This window comes from Protopterus annectens, chromosome 13.part0, assembly GCF_019279795.1.
Source record: "Protopterus annectens isolate FY-2018-M chromosome 13.part0, PAN1.0, whole genome shotgun sequence".
NCBI classification, from domain to species: Eukaryota; Metazoa; Chordata; order Ceratodontiformes; family Protopteridae; genus Protopterus; species Protopterus annectens.
In genome coordinates, this window is record NC_056747.1 from 317,789,085 (window position 1) to 317,809,190 (window position 20,106).

Consider the following 20,106-nt stretch of genomic DNA (forward strand, 5'->3'; position numbering starts at 1 on the left):
GACACCTGGGACTGAAGTTACATTAGCTGTATTCCACTTCAGTACCTGTGACTGAAGCTGCATTAGCTGTATTCCATTGCAGTAGCTGTGACTGTAGCTACATTAGCTGTATTCCATTGCAGTACCTATGACTGAAGCTACATTAGCTGTATTTCACTGCAGTACCTGTGACTGAAGCTATTTTAGCTGTATTCCACTTCGACACCTGTGACTGTAGCAACTTTAGCTGTATTCCACTTTGACACCTGTGACTGAAGCTACATTAGCTGTATTCTACTTCAGTACCTATGACTGAAGCTACATTAGCTGTATTTCACTGCAGTACCTGTGACTGAAGCTATTTTAGCTGTATTCCACTTTGACACCTGTGACTGAAGCTACATTAGCTGTATTCTACTTCGGCACCTATGACTTGTAGCTATGTTAGCTGTTTTCCACTGCAGTACCTGTGACTGAAGCTACATTAGCTGTATTCCACTGCAGTACTTGTGACTGTATCATTGCTGATACAAGCTCAAATGTTATGAAAACTGAATGACAAGTGCTGTTGGTAGTGCTTTGTCATTTTTTTAAGCTAAGGAAAAATTCTGAAAAGGTGAAAAAAAACATGGTTCCTCAGAGATTTCTTCTTTCTCTTTACTTACCTATTGAGGGTTGGAAGCCGGACTACCTTAACCATGTTTCTTTAACATTTATCTGTTCTTTGCATTCATCAGTGATTGGGACTCGCACATGTTCTCCACTGAAATTAAAAAGGCCAGTTTCTTCATTATAGTTTTTCATGGGCTCTGCTACCTCTGTTGTTTAATATTTCCCTCCATTTCAAACTCAGGTTATGCAAACTTTTGCTACTGCTTTTCTTTGTACTCTTCTTCCTTTTTGTCAATTTTATTTTGTCTGTTCCTTACATTTTTCATACATCTTCAACAGTGGCAGCTGGTGACTTCAAATTAAAGGGGGGGCTGCAGGAGACAGCTGAATGGGTGGGGCCAATGGGAAGTGGTGTGGCCAACTAGAAAGGGGTGGAGCTATGTTCAAAACCACAACTGGAACTTTTATTAAATACGCTGCCCTGGGTGCCAAACCATCATAATGAGAGTCCAATCAAGACAAAATGAAGTGTAGAAGGAGGAAATATTTCAATGCATTGGCTGCGTGACAACTTACTTAATATCTAGATGGAAGCACAAAGGTTGTGAGGCATGAAAAAATAAATTACTTTTTAAATACATTACTGGAACGCCAGACAAAATCAAGTGTAAAAAAACAAGCAGCACTCAACTCAAACCACTTCTCCTTGCATTGCAGTTCTAATTATAATTTATATTCAGCTTTATAAAATTACCAAGTAACATGCTGAAAGTAGCGATCTCTGTGATATCCCCACCTGTAAAAATTTTTCTTATCCAAAAAAAGACCTGCTGCCTGACAGCAACTATCTACTTGTTTCATGTGGAAGACATGATCAAAGTAAAAAATGAACAGCAAACAAGAAACAAGCTCAAGATAAATTGCTTAAAGGATTACTGCACAAGTTATGGACCATACATGATAGATTTGCATTCTGTTTAGTTTATGGGTAAAGCCTGCAAAGATGACTGCAAGTCTCCAACAAATGTAATGAGCTTCTGAAAATACTGTAGTCCGGTCCTTTTTTACAAATACTGTATGCATTTCAATACTTAAGGCTTATACGTTATCTAGTTATGTAAATATTCTCTGCATGGCAACAACAAAAAGGCTTTCAATGTTGGTAATTCTTTAACAGTATGCTTATTAAAGCTTACTTGCATCTTACAATCTCAGACAAGCTTACCTAATGGTCATTGAAGCATTGCTACTTAAACACAGAGTAACAGGGCACTGCGACGGCATACATTTTCTGAATAATAAGAAGCATAAATCAACACTATAAAAATATGACAGAAAACCAGAACATTCTGCAAAATCAAGGACAAATGAAAAGCCACGGTCATACTTGTGGTCTAACTTGGAAGGGGGGAATAATCTGAACACTTGCACTGCATAACTGCTCCTTGCCTTGCTTGGACACATCCAGAGCTACTACAATGGGGAGTGGAGTGCAACAAGTATGTCACAATTTGAAATGTCTCTGGCTGACGGTGGTACCTCTCAACCTCAGAGCAAGAAATCTGGACAAAGCCATACACAGAAGTGGGGCACAGGCCCAAAAATAAGGACAATTTTTAAATATTGCTCTTATAAACTTAGAAAGATAATAGAACAGTAGGTCTTGCATTAGTATGAATTTTCTGAAGGGTATGAAATCTGAAACTCAAATGTCTGCCATTATTTTCTAACTTCAATCTTTAATGATTTGCCACTAACTTGCCAGAAAAAACACAATTTTATGAAAAACTGACCAAAAATGTGATGCAAAAATATAAAATTGCCACACAATACAGCTGGGAACCTGTCAAAGAAGAGTCACCTTTTTAATATTAGTACTGTTAACTTGAGCAGCTGACAAAATAAGACCATCTACATGCATTTCAGAAATAAAAGTAATCTATAACTCTGATCATTACAGTTATTTATAATTGTAAACCCTCCACATTTTCTTCCAAAATTGCCATTTTGCTAATGCAGAGGGATTATTAGGGGAAGAGCAACATTTTAAGCCAAAATTGGAGACAGTTGAGAGGTTTGGATATTCCTAATTCTATAAAGCAATTTATTTGCACGTACCTCTCAACCTCTTAATGCAGGAAATCTGGGCAAGGCCAAATATATTGGGGGGAACATACAAACAGTACTAAAAACTGTGCTTGTATAAACTTAAGACAGTTAATAGAATAACAGGTTTTGCTTTAGCATGCATTTTTCTGAAGGTTATGACATCTGAAACTCAATGTCTGTCATTATTTAGTGACTTTATTCCTAAATGATTTGCCAGAAAACCACAAATTTTATGAGGAACAAACCAAAAATAAGAAGTAAAAATCTATTAATTCTGCAAAAATCTGGACAGTTGAGAGTTGTAGTTCAGTCGGGGCTGTCTGAGTTTGCTGCCCTTCCCCCCTCACAAAATCATGGTTGAATGGAGCCGCCCCCCCCTGCAGCCATTCCAATGTCCCATTCCTTGGTTATTTTTCCCCATTTACCATAAACACTGTAATGTGCATACTGCTTTACTTCTGCAATGATTTGGATTTCATTTGAAAGTTTTATTTTGCATTTTGCAGCACAAACCCTAATAGATATCTGCTATACAAAGCAATGCAGTCTCACAATGAAAACAGACTTAGCATTAAAACGTCTCTGCCCCTGAAACTCACATTCATTGAAACAGCATTGAAACCCACATTCAAAGAAAATACATTTTGCCAGTGGCAGATAAAGATTAATTTTGGGCTGTTTTCAAATCATAGGCCCCTTGACATGAAACATACACATGCTCATTGATGTACCTTCCTGATTGTATTAAATTATATTCCTTGTACAATACAGTACAGTTGTTAGAGGGCATTTTAAATGTATTGTTTTGCACATTTTTCCAGTAAACAATGAAACAAAATGCATGCACCAATAATGAAAAAACTGCTCAATTCAGAACATTTCCATCATAAAAGTCTACTCAAACTTCTACAGTCCACCAATATCAGTAAATATGCACAATCTCTGAAGAAGTAAAAGTCATCTAAATAATTCCACATTAAATAAATATGTAATTAATGAAGAGATTGCTGCTAGCCAACAACTTTGTCATTGTTTCATCTACAAATAAAGTGACTGTTGCCCTTGAGTAATAAATTGCCTATGTTGCATTAAAAAAATGATAAGCTAGTAATATTGCAATAGGGAATGGATGGCAAACTGATAACAAGTTCATAGTTACTAGGAATCTTCGCCAAAAAGGACTGCAGCATCCACCCCCTTTACAACACAGTACAGTATCAGCAATGCACCTTCCTACTGTGGGAGTAGAACCCACAACCTTCTTCATCAAAAGCAAGTACACTACCTGTTGTGCTATTAACAATCCAAGCAGACTCAGCATAAGCAGCACTAAACTTTTGTTTCCCTGCAACTGTCAGCTCCTTGTAAAATCTACTCAACACTCAGCTGTTTCTCTGAACTTTGCAGCAAAAGAAATCTGGAAAAAGCCAAAATTTGTTGGTGGGGGACAAAAGCCCACAAACCAGGGAAACATTTTAAACATTGCTTGTATAATGTTTCATAGTTGCTAGAATAAAATACTGTGTTACCACCATACATTTCACTGCCAAGTCTTGAACCCAGGGGACCCTGTGCCAAACAGTGAGAGCAACATACCACTATTACAAATCAGCTGTTTTGTGAAAGAGAGGAAGACTGCAACTTAAATGTTCATAGGTTGATACTAGGCTATCTGCCCTAGGGCATTTACAAGCCTAGACAGTGTGTGTTTGGCTTTTGCCACCCTTTGAAATGAGTTTACTGTGCCCTTTTAAGGTTAGTTTACTGTGCCTCTGTCCATTAGTGACACAGAAGTGATCCCCGGGGTAAACCTATTATCTCTCATCCACTTGTCAAGATTCCTCTTGAAGAGAGTCGGTGAGGGCTCTGCCTGACATGGACTGGGATTCTATTCCAGAGTAATGGGAGCCTCTGGGTTATAAATCTGTCCTTCCAGCATGTCCTATTAATTTCTGTGCTGAGGTTCAAGTCCCTCAAGCTCATAGCTCTAAGGGATTTGGATTTTCTGAGGTGGAACATGTCCATTAATTCTGGGTTGGACATGGCTTTATACTTCAGGCACAGATCGCCTCTAAGTAGGCGGTATGCAACTGAGTAGAGCTGGAGTTTCTTTAACCAAGCAGCATAGGTCATATGTTTGAGTCCCTTAATCCTCTTGGAGAGGTACTTTTAGGGTCTTTCCAGTTGCTGCATGTGACTGGTAAGGTACACCCCAAATGGGGCATTGTATTCAATTATGGGCCTGATGAGTGATGAGTAAAGGGGCACAATGACCTCCCTTGATCTAGATGTGAATCCTTTCATGATAAGGTGGGCTATATAGAAGGTCTCTCTAACCACTTTGGCAACGTGGTTGTCAAAGGAGAGATTATTATCAACTTGGGTCCCCAGGTCCCTAATTACTTCCTCCATACTTAATGGATTGCCGCCTATGTGGTAATTTATGGGCACTTTGTTTTTCCCAAAGGGGATGACTATACACTTTTTGATGTTTAGCTTTACGTCATGTCTACCATTTAGTGAATTCAGTTCTCACCATAGCTGTCAACCTCTTAGCACTTAACACCGGAACAAAGCCAATAATGGGGGAATACAGCCCCCAAACATACTCATTGAATTCATTTCTAACCATAGCTCTCAACCTTGGCACAAAAAACCTGGACAAAGCCAATAATGGGGGAATACAGTCCCAAAAATAGGGACAAATCTCAAATATCCATGTTATAAACTTAGAAAATTGCTAGAATAAAAGGTTTTGTGTTACCATGTAGTTTCTGAAGAATATGAAGTCTGAAATTCAAATGCCTGTTATTTTTTATTTAACATTTGTTAACCAGGAAAGTCTGACTTGGAACAAAAGCCAACTTTCAGCAGAGCAGGGAGAAATACTCCAGACACATGTATTTGTAAGATGGGCGGACATGCAGACTCCACACAGAAGGCACCCCAGCCAAACATCAAACCAGAGAACCTGTAGCTGTCAGGCAACAATGCTACCAATGCACCACTGCACTACTGACTTTGCAAGGAAAAACAAACATATAGAAACCACAGATTTTTATGAGTAACAGAACAAATAGGAGGCAAAAATCTGCAAATTTTTCACAAATGGTGGTGGGTAGGGAATTCAGGCCCTTGCCACCTACACCCAAGGTACAGGGTTCAAGCCTGAGTATTCTTTACCCACCACCATGTGTTCTCTCTAGTCACCAGTATATAGCAACTGGGGCATTGCACACACACACGCACCTCACCAGATCCTAATCAATCACACTTCCCTTATAATCCATATTTCAGATCTAGGCATTAGCCCTGATGTCATCCCGTCTATCCAATGTATCTCACTATCCACGATTTCTTAGTGAACTATAACTTCTGTCCTCTCTCTCTGAGACTCTCACTCTGATTCATCTCCATTACTCACAGGTGTACCTCGAGGATCTATTCTTGCTGCCCTGACTTCATTCACCTCAGTGAATGGATTACTACTAAAAACCTCATACTAAATACATCCAAAAGTAAAGTTATGTTTTTTAGTACCAAACAAAAAGTCAGCAGATTCAAGAAAAGTTTAATAATCTATGACTCCAACAGCCATGCCTCAGAACAAGTCTTCTCTTTCAAGTGCCTCGGTCTCTGGTTAGAGCCCTCACTCAACTTCCTCCATCTTGATAGTACTCCTATAAAAATTAATTCCCTACCTTTCTAGGCACAAAAGCTATCCCCTTTTCTCTCATACTCCACCAGATTTGCAATAGGGAAAATAAACCTACTCCCTCAACTTGAACTCAGCCTCCCTCTTGTGTCAGCAGCCTCTAGTAAAACCTCTACAACTACCCAAACACTAGAAAACAAAATATGTAGATTTATTACATAATCAAAACTAAATGAACACCACTGTATAAAACCAAAAAGGGCAAATTGGATCCAAGTTAAACAAACAGCAGACCTGCTCCTAAGATCACAACTGTTCAGACTGCTACAGGAACATTCTCTCCCTCCTTTAACCTCAGAAATAATAAGACATACCCCCACATACAACCTAAGAAGCATGAACCACTGAAGTGCTTATTAAATGTTAAGCCATGACAGCTGTTATACAAGAACAAGATACAGCATACTAAATTATGAAATATGTTTTTAATGTTTTAATGTTGTTTGGAAGGCGTATTAATATGTCTTATGGTTCAGAATACCTTTGTTTATTATTGTATTTTTATTGTATTGCTATTTGATTATGTTTTATATTTTTGTATTAATTAAATTAATGTCACATGATTATATTGGGCTGCTAGTCATGTGACTGTTGACCTGTATTTAAACTGTGATAATGTGATGTCTATGTATTAGTATTGACAAAGGGTTCTACTCGAAAGCTTTGCTCTGTTATATAAAGTGGATTTCTCTACCAAGTGTTTTTTTCTTTCTTCTGTGTTCTGCAGTTAGTGACTTTCATTTTGATATAGTTGCTGCTTTTTGAGAATTCATTCAAGGGTCGGTCTTGCAGCCTAGCTAGCCCTGAGATGGTAACTACAAAGACTGTGAACTCTGTTAGGTCTCTTATTACCATTGAGACCAATCCGTTATTATAATTTGTTGGTACAGCATGTTCTCTTACAGAAAATGTTGACCATTCTGCTTCTGAGAACATTGCTGATTTTAGTAAGAAACTACAACTACTTGAGAGGAAATTAAGTGCCTTTAAGCGTTTGCAGTGGCAACGCTTCAGTTTCTTAGCTTACATAGAGAGAGGCATTATTCCACGAGGGCTTAGAATCCTTAAAATGCCCTCCTATGCAAATACGTACCCTGAACTGTTAAAGAAATGGCAGCAGCTTAACATCAAATTGAGCCTGGACTATATGTGCTTAATGAACGGCTTCTTTTCTGCCATTGAAGAAGATTATAAAAATAAAATTATTTCTTTGGAAAACAGTATTATGGAAATGCCTGCCTTTTCTACAATGTCTGATAGTTACCAACAAGTTTTGGATAGAATGCAGGCATTTGATAACCGAATGGAAGCAACTACAAAACGGAAGCTGATACGTGATATCAATGATTTCCAGAGAGGTAATATCTTCTCCTGGCCGAAGATAGATCGTACCCCTCAGGTTAATCATAAAACAGTTCACCATAGAAAAGCGTTAGATACACGTGATGAGTTTCAAGATACGACATCAGACTTGATGACTTCAGTACAAGTGGTTACTGCTTCTGTGCCCCTATCTACAACGGAACATGAATCTGGCCAGACGACATCACTTCCTTCTACAGCGTGCGTAGGCACACAGTCTGAAACGAAAAAGAAAGAAGATGGTGAAGCCAGCGCTTCATCTAACGCTGGTAAAAAGTTCCAACAACTCACTATAAATTTTTCACATAAGCGCTTTCATCTAGGGCAACCTGAGTCTGTCGTGGAGAGGTCTCCATTATTGAGAAGACCATCTATGGGACAAATGGCAACCTCGAGCAAAAGGAAAAGTGAAATCCCTTTAGGACTGAACAAAATCAGCCGCAAATAGTAAAGGGTACGTTAAATCTTTCTAATTTTGATTTACAGGAGGCCCACTATTTTTTTTTAAGTAAGGGACTTAACTTTATACCCACCAATATTGACAATTTGGTAAATGCGCTTACAGATTTGATGCAGTTTTCCAGAAACATTAATCTGAAGCTTTTGTTTGGTGATACTGTTTTTATGGAAGGACAGTGTAAACAGCGCAGTACATTTATTCCTGTTGGTGTACCAATTGTGAAAGCCTTCTATGATGTTTGCGAATCACAAATTAGGGCGTTGTATTCTACTAATTTGAAAAAAAGAACTTATAATTTGACATTTGATGAATATAAGGCGCTTAGAAGTCTGCAGATGGATAATGATATCATTGTCAAACAAGCAGATAAAGGTGGTGTAGTTGTTTTAATGGACCAAAATAAATATAGGTCAGCAGTTTCTATGTTACTTGAAGATAGTAGTGCATTTAAGACCATTACACATTTAGATGTAAAGAAATGTATAGGTTATGTAAATATGGCTATCTATGAGCTACAGTTGAATGGAGATATAAGTTTAGATTTATTTCATTATTTTACTGTATAATGCTCAGTTATTCCACATCTATATGGTATTCCTAAAATCCACAAATCTATTGTTAATCCACCGATGAGACCCATTGTTTCAGGTGCCGGTTGGATTACTGAACCAATCTCTATGTACTTACAAAGAGAACTGCAACCGTATTTATCCAAATGCAATACTATCCTACGAGATACCTCGGATTTTTTATGTAAATTACATTTGTGGCACAATAGTGTAAAAGGTATGCTAGAGCAGGGCAAATATTATTTTGTCACATTGGATATTGCCTCTTTATTTACTGTTATCCCTAATGATATTGGGGTTGAATTGTTAAGAGAATGTTTATTCTCGCAATCAATACTTAATAGTAAATGTATTGAAAATATTTGTTGCCTCATGGATGTGGTCTTGAAAAATAATGTGTTTTTATTTAATGAATCCTTGTTTCTTCAGCTCACTGGAGTAGCTATGGGTACTTCTGTAGCAAATACATATGCTAACCTGGTTTTATACCAGTGGGAGAAAAATAACATCTATAATGACAGAAGCCAGTTTCTTGATAAGATATGCTTTTACCAACGTTTCGTGGATGACTGTTTTATGATTTGGGATGGTAGCATAAATGAGTTGAATGAATTTTTGAATTATTTGAACACAACTACAGATTTGCTGAAATTCAAAATGGAAACATCAGACAATACTATAGTCTTTTTAGATGTTAAATTACAGTTATGTGAAGGTGCTATTCACACTAGTGTACATAGGAAAGAAGTACATTCAGGTAGATATATTCATTATAATAGTATGCATGCTCCACATGTGTTTAAAGGTATAGCAACATCCCAATTCAGCAGAGTGAGTAGGTTAAATACCAATGACACTATTTTTTCACTGCAGTTAGATGAGACAACAGAAGACTTCGTATCTAGTGGATATGATGTACATTTGCTATCTAATGTGAAAAACAAAATCATGGCTGATAGGAAGATAAACTTGAAACCAATTTTCCTAGAGGGTACACATAACTCAATTACTAATGATGATGAAGCTACAAATGTAAATGAAGCCAAAAATAAAGCTAAGAACAACAATTTAAGCTCAAAGACAGTTATGAGATATGTTACTTCCTTTAATACAAGGACGAGTTATATTAAACAGATTATTCAAAAGAATTGGACTATTCTTAGGGCTTCAGATGAAGTAAAATGTGTAGTAGGTGATGACCATCTTTTGCATATAGAAATATGAGAACTATAAAAAGTATGTTATGTTACAAAGATTTTACTAGATCCTTGCCCATGTCTATCTCAGCAAACTTAGGCACTTATAAGTGTTTTAATTGTGTCTGTTGTGCTGATATTATGAACAGCGATAGCAGCATATTTGTACATCCCACTAGTGGTAAAACTTATAGGTTCAAAGTATCTGAGACTTGCGTCTCATCTTTTGTCATTTATTTGGCTACTTGTTTCTCGTGTTCATTCTTCTACATAGGGAAGACCACCCATAAATTAAAAGAACGTATCACTGAACATAAATCAGAAATTAGAAGATGTTATGATAAGAATGCTCTGTATAAACATATATCTACTCATGGTAGTCAGCATAGGTTTATGTTTAGGGTAATTGATGTGGTTTATCCTACACCTAGAGGTGGTGACAAGAATAATTACCTGGAAATTAAGGAGTATGAATGGATCCTGAGACTTGCTTCTGATTCTTTTCCAGGTTTAAACAGTATGGTTGGTCTTAAACCCATACTGGTTAAGATACAGCATACTAAATTATGAAATATGTTTTTAATGTTTTAATGTTGTTTGGAAGACGTATTAATATGTCTTATGGTTCAGAATACCTTTGTTTATTATTGTATTTTTATTATTGTATTGCTATTTGATTATGTTTTATATTTTTGTATTAATTACATTAATGTTGTCAGATGATTATATTGGGCTGCTAGTCATGTGACTGTTGACCTGTATTTAAACTGTGATAATGTGATGTCTATGTATTGGTATTGACAAAGGGTTCTACCCGAAAGCTTTGCTCTGTTATATAAAGTGGATTTCTCTACCAAGTGTTTTTTTCTTTTTTTTTTCATACAAGAACAATCAACCAGTTTAATTTCTTGAAACTGTGGCTGGCTCAGATTGGCAAGTAAACAATACCTCCTGACAGGGTGGGCATTACTGGGGAAAATAATTGAATGTCCAGCATTATTGTGAAACCAGACTCCCCATGTGAAGGACCTCTGTCCCCCTGGAAGGTCCGTTATTTCCACTATAATGCCCAACCTGGAGGGCATTATTGCACTTAGAAAATGAGCTATCTGTTAAATTGTTTCTTATTTGCTTTCCTTAGAATTATATGCAGTTTTTGATATTTTTGATGAAAAATACTTTCCAGTATTTCCAAGATGCTGTAGCATATGCAATTCTTGCCGGATGAAGTATTTAACATATAAAATACAATATTAATTAATATTTAATGTCAACACACACACAAACATAAACACACGCACATGCATGCATGCACAAACATGAGTCCAGCAATTATACCCACTTTCTTTACTAAATACACCTCGGATGTCTCACTGTGGTCAAATGAATGAAGAAAAAAGGTCATACAGTGCAAGGGACTGCACCTCCGTATGCTTCTCAACTGTCCCTGATTTTGAAGAACATGGATACTTTTACCTCTTATTCTTGCTCTGTCCCTCTAGGATGTTTTATCTTCTATCAACTCACTGAGGATTGCGATCGGTCAATAACACCAGATATTATAGTTGTATACTTCTTATTGTTCAGATAATGCATTTGATGGAAATTTTCTTGCTGTATTTCTGACCTGAATTCTTAAAGATGTTGAGATATGCATTATCTCTCTTACTCTCTCACACACACGTTCTTTTCCACTTCAGTGAAATTAGATTTTTAAGCCACACTTAGAAAGAGAAAGCAAAAATGCAAGTCACTGTAACTGCGTCTGCAGTTAATTTTGCTAGCTGAGTGTTTTTTTTCTTTTACTACAAAAACAGAAATGCCACATTTAGTGAGCATAAAAAGATGGTAACCATTTTTTTTTCAGTCCATGTGTCATTGCAGTTTAAGATGCTGCCAAGAAGTGGAGGATTTGTTTTTTACTGAGAGATAGCTATACATTACTAGCCTGTTAATGGCACTCTTTGGCCAATATGGTAGCAATGTACATTCTGCCCATTATGTAATATAGCGTAACTCCTACAGCAGTCACATGATAATCATACACCTCTCTTGATCTCTCTCTCATATATTATAAGTGAAGCTGACTTAACTGTGAAATGCTGCTAGTTGCCATTTTGTTGTTTCCTGTTGTGTAATAAATAGGTCTGTATAACCACATTTCCTTTACAATAAGGATGGCAAGCAACTATACACCCCACTCAAGTGACAAACCTAAAAAGTAAAAATCAAAACTCATGCTGCACTAATTACCACTGACAAAAAGAAAATGCATTTGCGTCAGGTGAATACTAATGAGTATGTAAATGTGCCAATTCCTTAAGGACACGTATTTACCAACATAATTACGACATTAATAAAAAAGATATGAAAAATGCTTTGGCTGTTAATATAGCAATGCATGAAGGGCATAAATTTAAGTTTACAGTAATTGACCAAGCCACTGTGGGTGAGGGGGGGGGGTCCCCTGAATGACCTCTTAGAGCTAAAAGAATTGAGATGGCAATTAAGAACTAATGCTTTTGAGGCACCTGGGTTAAATAGTGCTATCTCAATCAGCTCAATTTTAAGATTAAAAGCACATTTTTTTATGTAATTATAATGTATGTGTGTGTATATGCATATATATATATATATTTTTTTTTTTATGAAATAATGGATGTATTATATTTTATTATAATGTATGGTATACTTTGTGTAAGAAAATGTTTAGTTATGTATTGTAGGATGTATTTAGAATTTATAATCTGTCTTTAGAGCTGTTTTTTAATGAATAATTGATGTTCCTTAGGTATCTGCATTTATAATACATGTATTAGATGTTGTCTTCGTGGTAGTGGTGCTGTGGTAGCATTGTCGCCTCACAGCAAGATGTCCCATTCGATTCTCAGTTAGAGCGTCTTCTGTGTGGAGGCATGCATGAATGGGTGTGCCTTCATTGAAGGTTGTGCGTCAGGGCTGGTAACTCGGCATGTAAAAATCCACCACCAAACATTAGCAGACTGGAGTTCCGCTGTGGCGACCCCTAACCTGGATAAGCCGAAAGACACAACAACATTATTAGATGTTGTCTTCATGCTTCAAAAAGATATGTTCAGTTTTACCTTGGTAAATGTATGCATTTAGTATTTTAGTGAAAACATTTTATAGTTATTCCACAGTATATAACCTATTCATTTAACGTATTTAATGTACTTCGATATATTTCTTTGTCACATGTAAATACAGATGGGTGATAATGTCATTTGAATGTAATGGCATTATAAGTGGTTAAATTAGTTTAGGAGATGATGTCATGGATTTTGGGCGGGTATAAATACAGGTGGGGTTGCATTTGCACTTTATTCTGATGAAGTTTCGATTGGGAAACGAAAGCACTTAATTTTATACTTAGAGTCTGAATAAAACTTTGTGGTGGACTTTCCTGGCTGCTATTTGCTTCTATTTTGTCAGATATTGTGGTTTGGACTGTTTTTATTAAATGTGCCTGTTTGTTATCCATGTAGTTAAGAAAAAAAAAAGAGAAACTTTAAAATCTCATTTTATGTTACAACAGCTGTAAGACCTGTAAGGGATGTGAGTTATGTAGGGATTTACTCCCCCTTAGCCTAAGGTTCTGTTTTCTCAGGTTTTGCTTTTGGGATCAAACGTGACAAATTAACTTATTGTTGCATATCTTCCATAGCATCTAAGCATTATAGCTATATTGTTTAATACAAACAAATAAAAATGAAATAACTTATGCACCTTTAGTGTTTTCCCCCAAGGCAAGTGTATTCATTATGATCGATCCACATTTTTGTCTAAATATGAATACAGATATCTGCAAATCTCCGTCTGTCATGGTACTATGTGACACACACACACACACACACACACACACACACACACACACACCCTACCTGAATCCAGTCTCCTCCTCGGTAGCAGCAGTCCTGAATCTGCTAGGCAGTCTCCTTAGCCAGCGCAAGCTAATGGCTGGTTTCCCCATGAGAGTAGGAGTAGGCTGGAGGCTCCAGCTTGCGAGCGATGCAGTCTGGTGTCCTTCTAGTCTGTTCGGTTGTCACCACACAGACTTTTGAGCTGTAGGGCAGAGATGCCTTTCTCCCCTATCTGGACTGCCTAACACAGCAGTCTGGAGTTCTGAGAGTACCAGGAACTCCAAGCACGCATGCATGGAGTTCCAGGACTCACGATTTTTTTTTTATTTTATTTTCTTCTTTCTTTCTACAGGTGGGGTGGGCTGCAGTCCTATAGCATGAGCCGCCCCGATCTTCTATTTTATGCATTTCCTTAGATATGTTTTTTTTTTTTAATTTTCATGATTTCTTGAACTCTTCCTTTTTATCTTCACTTTTTTCTTTCTTATGGACCCTTGTATTTTTTGATATTGACCCAGCACCTAGTGCCCCCATCCATGCTGGGTCTACTAGATATTTACTTGCCCCCTCCGGACCTCTTCCAGTATTGTTGGAGGTGGTCATTGTTCCTTAGGACATCCCAGGAGCTTTTCACATCTTTGAATCTATCTGAAGGAGTTACTGTATGACCTGCCCCCCCCCCCCTGCAGACCCAATGGTATGCCTGAGGGGCAGGCATGCAATGAAGACACACGGTGTATTGCCCTACGTCCTCAGCAGCTCAGCCATATCTCCACCCTATTTCCTTTTTCTAGGCATGTCTACCAACTACTATTCAAAGCCTACACCAGGGATCTACACAGGAGACCCCCACCAGATTCACCCACTTACCCTGGGATGGTAACTCCCATCCCTCTGTGCCGCTCCAGCAGATACCCAAGCTGCTAATCGAACCCACGTCAACTGGGTCATAGTCAGGACTTTATTCCTCTATGTCACCAGAGTATGGTAACTTCTAGACCTTATTTCTGTTAAAGAAAAAACTTTCCATCTCATTATATCTCCTGAGCTTAGCAGTTTTAGTAAGTCTAGAACAGTGTCTACAACTGTGTGTTGTGCAAGGATCCAAGATCAAAGCAATAGAAATGATTGTTTTAGGATTGTCTAAATATAGCACATTTGTTGACTGACTTCTGAGAGAGTGGGATTACTTTTCCCCATATCAAAAAAATCTTCATGATAGTTTTTTTTTTATCCTATTAAGAAAAGAAAATGCATGCAACTATTATGTCAAACAAAAATGGCTGACAAAACTGCTGTCGTATAGAAATCTTGGTTAACAGCTAAACTGAAATTCCTCTTATATGCCTCACTGAACCTAACAGAAAAACTACAGCATCCACCTATTTACTACCAGTACTATTTATGCCTCCAAAATGCTTACAAATCTCTGTACCAATCAAGCTATATCAATGCCATAACAAAATTGCTAGGTTTGCCTGAAGCCTTCTTTATAGGGACCATCACTGTATTGCCCTCGATAAGCTTTACTGGCTGGAACTACCTTTTTTCCTTGTAGCCTACAACTTTATACAAAAACCCAGCAAGTGTTGCAGCTTAAAAAGCACCCTTCTACCCTCCTGAAGTTATAATCAACAAACAAAGGCTTACTGTCCACTCATGATGAAAATAACTCAGCATAGCCAGCCCTTTATTTCATTTACATCCCCAAACAATGGATCTTGCTACCTCTATAACAACCTGCCTACTTTGAAACATCATCTAAAAGGCTATGTCAAGGACTCCTGGCCACTCTCTTGTTCCTCACCGTGTCAGCTCTAACACAAATTACATTCTCCCTTACTATCACTTTCCCACTTTTTTTGCACTGCCCTAAACAGCTGGACCTTATCTTCAAACATAAAGACACTCACTGGGATTCATTAATGCCTACACTAAGTGTACACCTTTCTGAGTGAACAAACATAACTCCCACATCTTTCCTCCTTTTTTAATGATTTTATAGCAGCCTTAAATATCGAGGGGGATTCATAAAGGTTACCACAAAGCATAGACTACATGTACCATTAGAAATTTATTCTGAGTGACTAGAAAGCACAAACAATGTAGTAGGGATGTTCTTGAATACAATAACACAAATAGTTGTCAAGTGGAAAAGAAGAACAAATAAATCATATAGACTTCATTAAGTCAGATACTTGGATAAAAGCAGTGAATAAAGACATTTTTGCACCAAAATTCTTGGGGTGGATCCTTGCTTTTGGTTCATATCCTCAGTGGAATTTGGATTTATATGTTCTTGAATACAGATCATGTGCACTTAGTGTAGGTATTCATGAATCCGACCTTCAGTTGTAAATAAAATGTATATAGTGCAAGTCTCTTGCAAATAGTGGTTTAGGTCTACTGTTAGATTTGCACATCCAACATCCTAAAAGGTATGCTACCATCATGCAACCAAAATAATTTTGCCACTTTGATTTGGGTATTTCTATGTTCACCCACACACATGCATGTTTACAGCTGTTCCTCCAGAAAGGCTTGTATGCAATATGACCCATTTCAATATGATATTGTAATTGCACTAGTTTGAATGCATACCTTTATTCAGTATGCCTTTGTGTAATGTGAGCTAGTTAGATAGGGTTCCTATGAGTACAACAAAAACGCATTATGTCGAATGCATTTTTGTCGACACATGTAGAGCAAACAGGCAAAACAGCGAAGTCGCTGTTAAGCGAATTCTTTCCCTGGGAAAGAAGCCGCTTGACCGCTTAGTTGTTTTGCCGTGTTCTGAAGTGTAGTGTGGTCCCTTGTCTGGTATAGCTCCCGAGCATGATTGTGCAACAGTTGCTGACCTTAGGGTTAGCGTGCAGGTTAAGGTAAGTGCATATGGTTTAAAATGTTTACTGTTTTTTTTTTGTTAAATGTATGTTTGGGTTATGTGCATATGTGTATTTAGTTGTTTACTGTTTTTTGGGGGTGGTATAATGAGGATTGGGTATGTGTGTGTGTGTTTGGAAGTGTGTAATGTTTTTTTTTTTGCGTGGGTTGGAACAGCGATTTCTTTCCCTAGGAAAGAAATCACTGTATTGTGGATTTGACATTTTCAGCTGTCGCTGAAAATGTGTCGATGTAACATCGTTCGCTGTTTTAAGCATTCAGTGTTGCAATATAGACCCAGTTAGATATGCTACTGTGTATCATTTTCTAATACTGCCCTGTCAAAGATGACATTAATGCTTGATTTACCTGTGACATTCTATGTTGTACCAATAAAGTTAATCCTCCCTAAGCCTTCATTTGAAAGTTTTTCTAAACCCAGTCGGACTTCCCAGACAACAAATGAAAGTAAAGTTAACTAAATATTCAGGTTGATGATATTTATGTAAATTTCTCTTCCTCCTTTGATAAGAATAGGCATGACATATTGATCAAAAACTTACAAGTCTAGGATTTTCCCAGTCTCTGGTATCTTGGATAAAGGAGTGGTCGCAAACAGGACAGACTTAATGACCTACACAGTAGCTATCCGTGATAGCATAGGATACAATCAAGATTACCCACAAGGATTGATTTGCGATCCTTACCTGTTTAAGGTCTAGAAATACTTTCAGAAGTAGTTTAGAACTTTTATGGAGATGTCATGAAGCTAATTAAACAGATTGTAAGTCCATGTCATACTAAGATCTTACAGAATAGTTTAGATAATTTGTATAACTGAGCAGTAACAAAATAACATGATCATTCACATCAAGAAAACTAAACATGAGATCTGGTCCTACTAAAATAAAATGTAAGTTTCATTTTCAGACTAAGAAATTGGATACTATATTCACTGTTAAATATCTGGGTATCAGCAGTAATGATGAATTATGCTTCACGGAACATCTCAATAATATTATAACAAAGATTTCCTGGAACAACATCATGTTGACCCAGATTTGACACATGGATGACTAAAGGTAGGTGAACTGAAACCAGAAGATGAAAGGCTAATAATAGTGGCTTACAAAGTCCATTGAACATGTGGGTAAAACAGACAAATACAGATTCTGTAAAAAAAATAAATAAAATAAATGCCTGAGAGACTATATACCAAAATGCACAATAATGTGGCAAGACTATTGCGTTGTACAAATACCACAGTATAGAAGTAGCGGAGAAACATTGGAAACATAACCCACAATGCATTGTAGAAAATGAAGTGCATCTCACATGGGATCACCCATTGCCAACAGTTCGAAAAATAAATGTGAGAAAACCAAATATAACTACCAAAAAAAATTACAAAAGAGGTGGTGATCATTGAAATTGCTACACCCAGTGATTAAAATGCCTTGCATACAGAGAGAGAGACAAAGTAGTAAAATTCTAAGATTTGCAAGAAAAACGTGAGCAATGTTAAAGAAAGATAGCCAGGCAGTTTTAATAGTAGCAGTAGAAGCAATGGGTTTAATAAAAAAAAAAAATCAGTCTTACTTAGATATCTTACCAGTACATGCTGCTCAATATGAATTAAAGGAGGAGGCAATGCTGGGCACAATGATGGTGCTGGGAAGAACATGCTTGGCTAACATCAAAGATTGAAACAATACTAATTTCATGAATTTTAATTGTACTCTGACTCAATGGGGCCCATTTCCATCATGATATAAGAAACCCAAAAGACTTGGAAAAATGAAACATTAATGTATAGTTTAAAAAGCCTTATTATGCATCATAAGGCACAGAGGTAGTAAAAATATTTTTATTTCCTTAAATTTAACTGTGGCATTCCTTATATTATGGGTCCCTTATAATAAAAATGATCATCCGGGTTAGAGAGCATACAACGGAAGTCTACCAGTTTACCGACAGAATGTATACATTAGATAATGCTGTTATAACTATTATTGAATAAAATATAAGTAGAGAGAGGACATTTTTATAAAACAACAAGGGATTTATATCTTTCAGAATGCTTCGGAATTAAAAAAAAACAGCAGTAGAAGTGGTTCAGATAGGCTGCTTAAAATTTTTCTTGAAGAATGAGATCTACCATCTGGTTCAGAGAAAGGGCTGTTAATTGCTGGAATAATAAATTATGATCATGCATTGTAAACAGTCTTTCGAAGTATTTAAAACATTTTTGGACGTCCTGTTTGAAAAAGACTGTTGCTATTATTGACCAGCTCCTTGGGTTCATGAAGGTTAACACTCAGTGTACACCTGTGTAGCATTTCTGGGTGAATACACAGCAGAAGTATTGTGGCAGGCATGTTCAAGAATAGAGAAAGTGTACACAAAGTGTATACTCATTGTATACATAGTGGTAAGTGTTATGAATCCTCCACCCTGCCTAGGCATTTGGCTAGGGCTTGTTGTTTGTTATACTGTATTATAACCAATTACTAGAGAAGGGGAATGAAAGTTGTTTTGGCAATGAAAAGCATGACAGAATCAACTAAAGGTTTATAGAAACAGTGCTAAATTTCAAGTGTGAGTCGTCACTCGAGATGATTACTAAAAGCACTGAATAATGAACCATTTGATCTTTCAACTTAACCCAGAGGTTCAATGAAGCAAGTTACTTAACAGCTTTTTCTAGCATAATGTATTTAGTTATTCAAAATCAGAACTAATTGTAACTTGTCTTGTACTCTGTTTTTCTCAGTCAAAGAAAACAGAATACATACAAACTTTCAAATAATATTCATCTCTAAACATAAAACATTAGCCTCTCTCAGTTTTGTTATATTATTTTGATTATATGATGTTATCTTTATATTTACCTTAGAATGGACATATTTTGGCCATAATTTATAATTATCCACTCACTGTAATAGTTAGTGTCTTTATCCTAGACTACACTGAAATTTTGTAACTGATGGTGAGGTAAGTTTCCATCAGTTTCTTATGATTACTTTTCTTGCTACTGCTAGCAGAATATTTAATAGTGATTAAACACTCCACTCAGTCGACTCCTAATAATAAAATGCTGAAGCACCATTGGAAAGAGGTATTCTGTCTCACACACACAACTGTAGAATAGTGACACAAAGTCAATGCATAGATAAATAACTGGAATGCAGTCTGCTGCATTGTGGAAATACATTAGTGTGGCATCTGACATTTGGTCACTTTGGGAAAATTATTTTATTTATTTATTTATTTTTTTATATTTTTTTTTACAGTTGCAACACAACCTTGTTTTCTAGATTCTAGTTTTATGGATGTTGCT